General features: G+C 40.5%; 1 protein-coding gene and 1 long non-coding RNA gene across 3 annotated transcripts in view; one reads left to right on the top strand and one right to left on the bottom strand.

Annotated features, from left to right (window-relative positions):
• The window catches only part of kcnt1b (potassium sodium-activated channel subfamily T member 1b), a 357,067-nt gene that overhangs the window by 22,349 nt on the left and 321,898 nt on the right, over nt 1-12,820 (top strand). The window lies entirely within an intron of this gene.
• LOC137347630 (uncharacterized) overlaps nt 4,724-12,820 on the bottom strand; it is a 70,833-nt gene continuing 62,736 nt past the window's right edge. The window contains exon 3 of the long non-coding RNA XR_010968984.1: nt 4,724-7,892. This is a non-coding gene — a long non-coding RNA (uncharacterized lncRNA). The remainder of the gene's footprint in view (nt 7,893-12,820) is intronic.

The following is a 12,820-nucleotide window of genomic DNA, read 5'->3' as shown; positions in this document are numbered from 1 at the left end:
CCCCTCCAAATCAGTCACCTTAATATAATGATTACAACATGCAATTTAGCTGTTCCTGTACAAATTCACACACTTGCACACTTTCTTCTTCTTCTTCTTTGGGCCTCCTTATCTCGAGAGACAATGGATACGCGCCTGCACACTGAGGTGTCTTAAATGTAGAATACATTGGAAAATTATTCATGTGATTAAAAGCAGTACATTTTTTAATGAGCTGAACATTTCTGCTATTAGGGTAGTTCAGTTTCTGGAAATCCCCATTTAGGTCGTCATTGATCTACCAGTAAAGTAACAATGTGGAAAGTATTTGCTTTCTATTTGAATTCCTGTTCTGATTTTTCCATTTCCTTTTTCCCAAATGAAACACCATGATTGATTCACATTCCGGGGAAATCCTGAAGACAAGACAGTGATTGAAGCTGCAAAGATTTCAACACTGTAATGTTGTAGTTATTTGACTGCCTGTAATTTAATTCTCTTATCAACTGAAGATGCATGTGAAGTGTTGTTCTAATTTTTTTCTTCCAGGATTTCCGAGAATGTAATTTTAATGTTAAGCCTTATGCTCATGATCACCTTTTTCAAGGCCAATTAGGATAGGCAATAACTATCGGCCTTGCCATTGCAGCCACATCTCATGAGCAAGTTAAAAAAATGCGTTACATTTTGTATTACCAAGGTTTATTGCATTTGATTTCTATTGTGCCTGTCAAATTAATGTCCCATGTCTTTGTTAAACATGTATTAACTACAGACAATGAGGGCTTGATTATATTTTTCATTCTTTTATTTCTTTCACGCTATGTTCTTATAATTTGAACAACAGGTATTTTACAATGCAGTTTGTTCCACTTTACACAAAAAGCATGTTATGATAAAGGAAGAGATTTTTTTTTTTAACCAATATCCTCCCTTTCATCCTCTTCCGAAGCCACGGACTCCTTCCTGGCAGTCGTTCTCCAGCACCTTGGACAATTGACCACCTGTGAGCCTCAATGGAGAAAGTCAGCAGACTATTTGTCCATTGATATGTTACTTACTTTAGATACGAAACAAAGATTTTCATTTATATAGCGCCTTTCACAACGGTAGGACATCCCAAAATGCTTTAAAAAATGAAATACTCTTGTAGTGTAGTCGCTGTTGTCACATAGGAATATGTGGCAGCCAATTTATGCACGTCAAGCTCCTGCAAACAGCAATGATATATTGACCAGATAATCTATTCTGGTGACCTTACTTTTTCCAAATTTTAACCAAATGGAACCACCTACCCCCAAATCACTCCTGGGTCGTGTGAATGTATTAAAGATTAACATTTTTCCCTTCCCTCTACTTATTAACTATGTTGTTTGTCCAGATACAGCCTGACTGTTCCCTGCGACTATACCTCAAATCTTTGGGAGGACTCATAGCTCTCAAATTACAGGCACAACTGCTGGGCAGCTCAGACTTAAGTAATCTAGTTCCTAACAAGACCTGTGAATGGGAATGGAAGTCAGAACTTCTCCTAACCTTTTCTATAGCGTCTACCATTCATGCACCATCAGAAGAAATAATAGGGAGGCAGAAACACCCCATTGTTGCTGCAACACTCTCTGCCTGGACCCAGATCTGTGCCTCCCTGAAGAACCAAAGAGGCTCATCACCCCTAGCTCCAGTATGGCACATGAGGGAGCTAGACTTGATTCAATGTATTTCCTGGTACAAGAAGGGGATTTCCAAATTAGATGAGTTTCATGAAAGCCAGATTATTCCCTTCCAACAGCCAACTGGGAAATTTCACCTTGCTCAATGTGGCTGATAATACTATCTTTAGATAAAGCATTACCACCAATGCTTTATAAAACTTTGCAGACTTCAATGTGAGCCCAACCTCCTTGGAACTGTTTTCCAGTTCCTCGCAACCTCTTGCAGATGCATTTCCACCCTATGTACCATTCTTACCTCCATGAGCAAGGATAGAACAGAAAGCCTGAAGGAAACCTGGAAGTGTGATTTAGTCTGAGTGTTATAGGGGGAGCAATGCAAAGGTTATGGAGTCAGCCTTTAAACACCTCCACCTGCAACGGAATTCAGTAAGGCAAAGTCAAATCATACAATATACATGCTCCACAAATTCCACTCCTCCTACTGCGGGGTTGCCCCCAGGACAAACTCTTTCCACATATTCTGGTCATACTCCTACATGCAGCCGTTCTGCATAAGCAGGCCTGGTGATGATGAGGAACATGACTGGGTTCGTGAGCCGAGGACATCTAGCTCTGTGCTTTCTGGGTCTGCCTACCTGAGAGAAAGGGCCACTTGTAACGAACAGGCTAGCAGGATGATCATTACAAGCTACAAAAAGATAGATTTCCCCTTTCTCCCACAACACACCTATAGATGAAACAAATGTACAACCCTTGTTAATCAGAGTGAATAATGTTCTGCTTCTGCCTGGAATTGGGGAAATACCAGACAGTGTGAGGACTGCCCTTGGGAGCTCACTTAACTCAGACTACCCCTACTAATCTAGTCTTTGAAGTCCACCACCCACAACCACATGCCCACCAGCACATGCTCCTGCAAGCTGTCTGAATATCTTTAGGAGTATGCCTGGAATGCCCAAAACCTAATGTGCTAGCTTAACCCAGAAGTGTGTTGATTGTAGCTCTTACTGATTTGAAATGCATGCCCTGTCTTTCTCACATGTCATTGCACCTGGTTCTCAAATTTTTCAGTAAATTGACTGGACGCACTTTTTAAAAATTCATTTATGGGATATGAGCATCACTGGCAAGGACAGCATTTATTCCCCATCCCTAATACCCTTGAGAAGGTGGTGAGCTGCCGCCTTGAACTACTGCAGTCTGTCTTGTGTTGGAACACCCACAGTGCTGTTGGGAGGGAGCCCCAGGATTTTGACCCAACGACAGTGAAGCAATAGTTCCAAGTCAGGATGGTGCGTGACTTGGTGGGAAACTTGCAGGTGGTGGTGTTCCCATGCGTCTGCTGCCCTTGTCCTTCTAGGTGGTAGAGGTTGTCCAATGAAAGGTGGTGAATAAACAAGGGTAAGTGTGAATCGTTAAGCTATTTCAATTTACAAACAGCAAGTGTATATACAGAGTAACTGTTGTAATTGCATTTCACCTTAATCCATTAGCTTCTTATCCTTATGGTAGCACAATTCCTGGGCTCTCTGATCTTTTCCTGTTCAGATCTCGGCTAGGCTGTCCTTCCCAGATGTTGCAGGCTGATTTTTACATGAGTCTCTTTGTCCTTTTGCTCCCCATGTTTCTTGCAAGTGGAAATGTTGTACCTTTGACTGCTTCCCTCTTTGGTGATTCACCAGTTGTCTTTTCAACTGAATGGATCGATCCCTCTCCCAAGAGTATGTTTTCTGAAGACCGTTCATATTAGGTTCACATAAAAAGATATTCCGCAATGTAATAGGTGTGAGGGTTTGATAGGCCATCTGCGATGTGATAATAATAAACATCCTAATTGTTGTCAGAACTTTTTCAATGCCTGGCTCAATAGCACCTCAACTCATTCCTGCACCTCCTCTTCAATGTCTCAGTGGCTTCAAAAATGTGTCTTTTTAAACCTGTCTGAATTCACTTTGTTTTGAAATGCAACATTTATACACAACTCATTCCTAAATTCTTTCTATGGGGTGGGAGTGGGGGTGGAATGCAAAATGATCGAGTATCCCAAAATGAGATTATGTATAATTGCACTTGTAATGCACATCTACATTCTAGAGAACTAATTAAACTTATTTGTAATATTAAAATGATGCTGGGCAATATTTTGGTGTGAAAATATTGAAGTTTCAAAGTAGAGTTCAATGTCACATGGTTCCATGTGACTGCCCACTGTCCTTTACTCTGAGTCCAGGCTTTGTGAATGTAGACTAGATGCAAAGCACAGTGGTCAGTGGCACAAGTATAATAAGCCTGTCTTTCTGAAATTCACCTCTGCTGCAAAATCTTGAACATGATCATTAGGGAGAGCAGTAGAAATGCTATGTGCACCTTACTTACTTAGATTCTTTCTTTTTCCATGGCTAAGGAGAAGAATGAATATATTGCAGTTCATATTTTTTAATCCCAGTTTCATGGTGTCACTTGACGTCTTCTTGAATGAACAAACAGTGATGGAGTTGAAAATTGCCATGCTTCAACAGCTCTGAGTGATTGCTGTAGCATAAAGGGTTGCTGATGGAAAGTGCAAGTGAGTTGTATTTTATTGGGAACTAGTTATGGATAGTGCTAGATTCATAGAAATACGCAGGAGTATTAACTGTACTTTATTTATACACTGTCACAATTACACCACATCGAACAAGCTTAGGCAGCACCTACTGGTAATTTCTGACCTTTTTCTGTCGAATGTAATCATTAAATCTATACACTATTTCAGAAAGTAAAACCTATCACAGCCATGCTAGCTGCATGTACTTGTGTTAAAAGTTCATCTTTTGTTTTCATCAAACCACAAGCATCTGTCCATGGGTTTGCAAATTTATTTCTATTTGTTTTGACAGTTCCAGACTTAAACTAATTTAGTCATTTGAATCTCCTTTTCCTGTCTCACGATCCCATTAGGTATGGTTAACTTTTAAAAAGAGAAAATTGAATTACTGGTTATTACTGAAAGAATTACACCACAAGATTTCACGTTTTAAACAAAATTTTTTACCGTACAAGCGTTAAACAAAATGAAACACTACTAACTTAATATTACAATTTGGAAACACATATTTTGAACTTAAAATGGTAACAGAACATAAAGGTGAATACCTTAAACTCTGAAACTCAACAGAACACTCCTATCTGACTGTTACTTCCACCCAAAGAGATCCCCTGTATGGTACAGGATCTTGGTGGTTTGTTCACTTTTCCTGGGACCAATCCAAAGTGCACCACAGCTCTTTAGCTTTCACTTCAATTTCTTTAATTTCTCAGCTATCTTCTGAGGAATAAGATCTCCCAGATATTTCCCTCGGCAATTCCTCAAGTTCTTTTCACACACCTCCCGAATCTGGACTTCCCAGCTTGAGCACGGGCCTTCACCATGGTCAATTTTTATTTGTACATTTTTAGGTTACACTTTATTATGGTTTGCATCCCCTTTTCATGATTCACTCAGGGGAACACGTGCAGTCTCTTCCCATATGCTTCCCAGGTCCTCTGGCTGCTCGAAATAAATTATAATTTTTCTTTATCAATTCCCATATATGGAGTCAAGTAGTCACTAATTTTTCCATGAACTCAATATTAATATTTTCTATCCTTGCTATTTTATAAAGACTGATGTATCGAAATTTGGCAACTTGCAGCTTTTAAAATGTTAAAAGAAAGAAAAAGAAAGACTTGCATTTGTATAGCGCCTTTCGTGATCTCATTGCACCCCAAAGCACTTTTCAGCCAATGAAGTACTTTTGAAGTGTAGTCACTGTTGTAATATAGGAAACATTAGCTGATCGTACAAGGACTAGGACTAGGGAATGCCGATTTAAGGTTTGGGGCAAGAGATGCAGGGGAGATGTGAGGAAGACCTTTTTTATGCAGTTAGTGGTAATGATTTGGAACTCACTTCCTATGCAGGTGGTGGATGAATGAATGATTTCAAAAGGAAATTGAATGGGCAAATGAGGGAAATAAACTTGCAGGGCTACGGGGATAGAGCAGGGGAATGGGACTGATTGGAATGCTCTACCGAGAGCTGGCATGGACTTGATGGGCCGAATGGCCTCCATCTGTGCTGTAATGACTGACTCTCTGATGTGGCGGTCAATTTGCACACAGCAAGCTCCCACAAATAACAATGTGATAATGACCAGATAATCTGTTTTAGTCATGTTGATGGAAAGATAAATTTTGGCCAGAACACTGCGGATAACTCCCTTGCTGCTCTTCAAAATAGAATGGTGCGTTTTATTACATCCACCTGAGAGGACAGACATGGCCTTGGTTTAACATCTCATCTGAGAAGCGGCATCTCAAACAGTGCAGCACTCCCTCAGTACTGCAGTGGACTGTCAGCCTAGACTTTGTGCTCAAGTCCTCTGGAGTAGGACGAGACCCTGTAACTACATTACTCAGAGGTGAGAGAGGCTACCACTGAGCCACAACTAAAACCATTTAAACAGTTAATTTGGCTTTTTTTGTGTTGGGAAAAATCTCCAAATGTAGTAATCAACTATTTTGCCTTTCCTTTTAGAAGAATGGACACTCTGAGCCCCTCCGATGGCCCAGGAAATTTATCCAGGGAGTAGCTCAGCAAAGCCAAGAATTTCTTGGGCTGAATTTCTCATCTGTGTTAAGTTAGCTAAACTTACACAGGGCTGTGGCAGGCCTATTACAATTGGTCTGCATTCCCTGGGGTTGGAGAGGGGGAAATCACCAATGGTGTTAGCCTTGACCTGGGTTGCCAACCCTCCAGGATGGTCCTGGAGTCTCCAAAAATTAAAGATCGATCTTCAGGACTTTGTTACGAGGAACCCAGAGAAAAATGGTAGGAGCATTACAAAAGCAAATTGGACAGCGCAGAAGAAGGCCATTCAACCCATTATGCCTATGGTCTCTCTTTGAAAAAACTAATATGAAAGAGTGTATTTTTTTCATTTACTTTCAACACTTACAACTAATAAATGAAAGAATATTGGAGCAGGATATAAAAAGGATGTTTGACTCTTGGTCAAGAATCATCCAGCTACGTAATTAAGAGCCTGTTGCTTTCCAAATGGTATGGGAAGACAGGGCACAATGAGGATGAACGTGTTGGGAGACTAATGGTGGGACTGTAGGGAGGCAGGAGAGACAATTGGAGGCAGGAGGCCATGTGATGAAATAGGAATACACCCAATCAAAGTTGGTAACCCTCGTCTTGATTGCTGTTCAATGGCCTCTGTTGAAAATGCACATGCATGAATATTGGATGAGCACAAGGCCCTCCACCTCCATAGGGACATCAGGGGCCTACTACCACTGTTCTTGGGAATACCACCACCCCTCTTTTGCTGGTCCCTCCGATCAGTGGTGAGAGGCAGTGAAATCGGTTGGGTTGCTGGACACCAATGAGGTGGTAAAGGGTCACTGAGTCTGCTATATAACTTTTATAATTGGTTTTCAACCATTTGCAAGGATGTGATCTAACCTGCATTGCCCAAACTATTTGCAAATTTTCAAACGCAATCATAAAAGAAAACTGTATCCACCCCATGATCAATGCTGTATTGGAGACACAACTCATTTAAGTGGAAGTTAGAGCCTTGAAATTCTGTTATGCATCATTATCATTTAAACATTTGATGGGCTAATATAATATTCTGCCCTCCAATATTTTCTTGGACATGTTAATTAGGTCAGTGCTTCTGTTAAAATATTGGATACTTATCATAGGAACTTAATACCAACACACAAACATCACACATTTTATCTTCAAGGCTTTGATCTGATTAATTACAATTGACACTGGTATATTTAACTAGCTGGTAAAAAGATTCCCTCTTTTTAATGCAAATTATACTTCATCGTACAGAGAGAATCCTAGGAGAGTGAAACACACTGGTATTAATGTCAATTTTTATCAACAGATTGAGATTTAAATTCTTACGGGGTTGGATGGAATGTTTTTATTCCAAGGATTGCTTTCTGTACACTCTTCCACAGCATTTCATTGTGGTTATGTTGGCAGTGTTACAACATTTGTTTTGCTATGACCTCTATCTAAATTAATTAATACAAATTCCACTTTCAACAGTGCAGTGCATTTCTTGCCTGTGGTCTGTGGTACACGAGAGGGATGGTTGGTTGGCATCCTTCTATCTAGGAAAGATGATGAACACTCAACAAACAATCCACTTAGCTGGGGTGTTTCTCTTGGTGTGTCATTGCTGATGGCTGTGAAGGCAAGTTAATAATTTAATTTAAATACAAGCAATATAAGTCACAACTTTGAAATATGGCTGTTGTGAAAATTACTTTTTATGCTCCCTTCTTCATTTCCAGAAATTGCTATTTCCTCTAATAATTCTGATAACAGTGCAGCTTTTGATGCCACCAGGTAATGATGAGCTGATGGGCTGCTTTCTTATTGTTGTTTGCCTTGTCTTTGCATTTTATGCAGTTACCCTTGACTCTTGCATGTGATAAGAGTATCGCTGAATCAATTTGAAAATGAGATCGTGCAGTTGCCTCAGACCAGCTCAGTGTATGCCAAAAATGTGGCAGCGTGGAGTGTGTGGGCAGCTGCGGTGGTGTGGGGGGAACATGATCTGCAGCAAACCATCTCGCTGTCAAAGGACTGCACCTCTCTCTTGGACAGCATCTTCTGCCACCCAGCTACCTGAAGTCCACTTGGTAGGTGCTGGTGGAGTGACAGATGACCACCCTACAGTTTGGGTGCAGTCCTCCTTTTCTATTTTCAGTGCCAAACAGCTAGGAGTGGCCTGGAAAGATGTGGTGATTAATGTTTCACTGGGCTCCATGCTGGGGCTGCTCTTATGATATAAATAAACGACATGAATTGAGGGAACAATATTGAAATTTATTGATGGCGTTGCTACCATTTTTAATGACCTTTGGCATGGCAATATAAATAAGTAAGGTAAAGAAATCATAAGTAGAATTCTTGGTGTTGTATTGACAGCATAGATTTCAAAAGCACAGTGGGAGATTTTGAAACTGTGCAAGATCCTTGGCCACAGTCGAAGTATTGTGTGCAGCTTATTATAGGAAGGATACAAACGCAATGGAAAAGCTGCAATGTAGATACTTTAGAATGTTACTAGGAATGGGTTATAGTTGTGCTTAATGCCGATACCAAAGAAAAACACACATCAAGTATCTTTGCTTTATGTTCACCTACAGGCAATAATAACGTCAAAGCTGTGCCTTTGTATGTTTTAATACAGTTTTAGCATTAGGCTTTGAGTGATGTCATAGCTGCCCATGATGTGCTGAAATCCCAAATGAAAGCACAGCTCATTTATTATTGTCGAATTAGCATAGGCAAGAGCTCTGTGTTTGAATGGGCAATGCAAGAGGTATTTTAAGCTTGTGTTTACATCAGCAGCATATTTCATAAGAATGCACTGGACTGGGAAAGGTCAGAATGGTCCAGCTGTGCATCAGTTTGCCTTGGTTGTTAACATTCTTGTTTCTGACTCAGAAGATTGCAGCATTACTCCAGGACTCCAGTGCATAATCCAAGCTGAACATAGTGTATTCCAGGGGAAATGCTGTGCTGTTAAATGTGCTGTCGTTCAGAAGAGACATTAATCCAAGGTCTCATCTGGCTGTTCAGATGGCCTGCTCATATTCTACCCTTCACCAAGTTTTGTTCACCCATCATCTCTGTCCTTGTTGACCTACATTGGCTCTTATTACCCCCGTGCCTCAAATTAGCGAGTTTTTCCACCTTAATGGTGCTATATTAATGAGAATAAGTGTATTGAGGCAGTATAGTTTTATATGATCATTTAAAAGGAAAAAGGCTGGTTTAACATTATCTGCACTTAACACACCCAACACTCCTTTGATTTGGAATTTCCTACTCCTTCTCCCCCACCCATCCCCATCTCAAATATTCGTTGGCCCGGATTTTGTTGTCAGTGGTGAAACAATGGCGTTCACCGCTGATCTCAAAGAAAGTTGCCCCACAAACATCTAGCAATCTCTATGGCGTGAATTTCCCCTTCCCCAACATTAATTTGAATTTGACACCAAGTCAAGGGGATCTCCTAGCATCCAGCAGCAACGATGTCATCAAGTAGGGTGAGCGGCCAATCACATTGAAGAACTCTGTCAGGCTGAAAACCAGGAAGAAAAATGCACTGATTATCCTTCACTTTTTAAAAAAGAATTTTACAGAGAGTGAAATAAAGATTGGGGCATGCACATTAGAAGCTGCAATATCTTTGGCATTCAAAACCACAAATTGCTAGTTGTGCATAAGCTTTGGCATTCAAAACCACAAATTGCTAGTTGTGCATAAGCAAGAATCTATCACTTGAGTTATATTGTCTAGGGAAAAGCATTTTGTACAAGTTGTCAATTCATCAGCAAACATACTGAAAACAGTGTCGCATTGGGAGATGAAATAGAAGTGCAAATGTAAGAACGGATTAGGCATTTTAGAAGATGACTCCTTGACTTCCTCTACAGAATTCATGTCCATTTAATCATCCCTCATGTAGAAATATGTCAATGTCAAGACCTACAACAGTCTGTGCTATTGCTGATGAATTGCTCATGTCTCTAATATAAATTAACTATAGTTCGGAGTTGCAGGATATTGTCCAAAAAGTTTCAAAAATTGCCAAGTGTTATAACCTCGAAGGTGGAATGCTGACAGTATCTTCAAGTTCACTTCTGTAACTCAAAATGGAATTAGATTTCCACTTGAAGGGGGAAAAAAATTGCAGGGCTATGGGGAAAGAGCAGCAATGCTGGTGGGACTAATTAAATAGCTTCTTCAAACAGCAAACGAGATGGTCCAAATGACTAAGATTCTAAAATTCTATGAAAGCAAGGGAAATAGTTTAAGTTTATAGCTTGAAATTAACAGCAATTTTTTTTTTACCTCTATGGAATTATTCTCCATTTTACAAATTTGTTTCAACAATCAGTTTTTTTAACATCTCCTTCTCCCTGAAGATATTGACTTCTTGCTGGGGGTTAGTATGCAGATACAGCAAGTGATTAGGAAAGCTAATAGAAGGTTATCGCATTTTGTGAGGGGAATTGAGTATAAAAGTAGGGAACATCAACGCAAGCTCGAGGAACAGCATCTCATCTACTGATTAGGCACACTACAGCCTGCCGGACTGAACATTGAGTTCAATAATTTCAGAGCATGACAGCCCCCCATTTTACTTTCATTTTTAGTTGTTTTTTTCTTTTTTCTTTCTTACATTTTTTACAACCTTTTTTTTGCATTTATTTCATTTCATCTTAGTTTGTTCAGTTTGCTTACCCACTGTTTATTTTCATGTTTGCACTTGCTGCTGTTCAATATTCAGTCCGCTAACACCTTATCTGTACTAATGCTTTGTCTTTCAACATACCATTAACATATTGTTTGCCTTTGCTGCATGACCTTTTGGTCAGTTATGTGGCCTTGTCCAATCTACATCTTCTCCTTTGTTATCTCTTGCCCCACCCCCACCTCACTTGCTTATAACCTGTGACATTTTTAATATTTGTCAGTTCCGAAGAAGGGTCACTGACCCGAAACGTTAACGCTGCTTCTTTTTCCACAGATGCTGCCAGACCTGCTGAGTGGTTCTAGCATTTCTTGTTTTTATTATAAAAGTAGGGAGGTCATGCTTCAGTTATACAGGGCATTGGTGAGACCACATCTGGAGTACTGTGTACAGTATTGGCCTCCTTATTTAAGGAAGGATGTAAATGCGTTCAGAGAAGGTTTACAGGACTAATACCTGGAATGGGCGGGTTGTCTTACGAGGAAAGGTTGGACAGGCTCAGCTTGTATCTGCTGGAGTTTAGGAGAGTAGGAGGTGACTTGATTGAAACACATACGATCCTGAAGGGTCTTGACAGGGTGGATGTGGAAAGGATGCTTCCCCTTGTGGGAGAATCTAGAACTAGGGGTCACTGTTTAAAAATATGGGGTCGCCCATTTAAGGTAGAGATGAGGAGAAACTTTTTCTCTGAGGGTCTGGGTCTTTGGAGCTCTCTTCCTCATAAGGTGATGGAAGCAGAGTCTTTGAATATTTTTAAGGCAGAGGTAGATAGATTCTTGATAAGCAAGAGGGTGAAAAGTTATCGGAGGTAGGCAGCAACGTGGAGATGAGGTTACAATCAGATCAGCCATGATCTTGTTGAATGGCGGAGCAGGCTTGAGGGGCCGAGTGGCCTACTCCTGCTCCGAATTCGTATGCTTATATGTTTGTATCAGATGTCCTCAATTCTTTATGTGAAACTAAAATTAGTTTTCAGAGCAATTGAGGTTGCAAGTTTTCTTGGAATTTTACCACATGACTTTCTGATCACATGATATCTGCAACTGTTATTGCATTTACCTCTTTAGAAAGGTTGGGTCCACTGTGGTTAAGGAGCTTTGCACATGCATTGCCAGAAACTATTGTGTGAGAATTTCGAAGAGCCAGGAGGCTACCCACAAACAGGGTGGACAGGAGGGGGAACCAAATGTTTGGGTGAGATTTGCATGGGAAACCAGAGGCGAGAGTTCCCGCCAGTAACTCACTGCAGTTGTACTGATAAACTAATAGTAAAGTAGTCACACTTATAGATTGCTCCTAACCAACAGTTATCTCATGGGAACATAGGACTTAGGAGCAGGAGTAGGCCATTCAGCCCTTTGAGCCTGCTCCACCATTCGATAAGATCATGGCTGATCTGGTTGTGGTCTCAACTCTACTCTCCTGTCTGCCCCCCCATAACCCTTGACTCCCTTGTCTATCAAAAATCAATCTAACTCAGCCTTGAATAAATTCAATTTCTGGGGAAGGAAATTCCATAGACTAACAACCCTTAAAGAAAAAAAAATTCTCCTCATCTCCATCTTACACTGTGTCTCCTAGTTTTAGTCTCCCCACATGAGGAAACATCTTCCTGGTATCCACTCTGTCAAGCCCCCTCAGGATCTTGTATGTTTCAATAAGATCACCTCTCATTCTTCTACACTCCAATGGGTATAGGCCCAACCTCTTCAACCTTTCTTCGGAAAATAAGCCCTTCACCCTCGGAATTAGTCCAGTGACCTTTCATAGAACTGTTTCTAATGCAATTATATCATTTTCGAATAAGGAGACCAAAACAGTAATTCAGATGTGATCTCACCA

The sequence above is a fragment of the Heterodontus francisci genome, chromosome 32 (genome assembly GCF_036365525.1).
Source record: "Heterodontus francisci isolate sHetFra1 chromosome 32, sHetFra1.hap1, whole genome shotgun sequence".
NCBI lineage: Eukaryota > Metazoa > Chordata > Chondrichthyes > Heterodontiformes > Heterodontidae > Heterodontus > Heterodontus francisci.
This window is presented reverse-complemented; position numbering and strand designations above follow the sequence as displayed.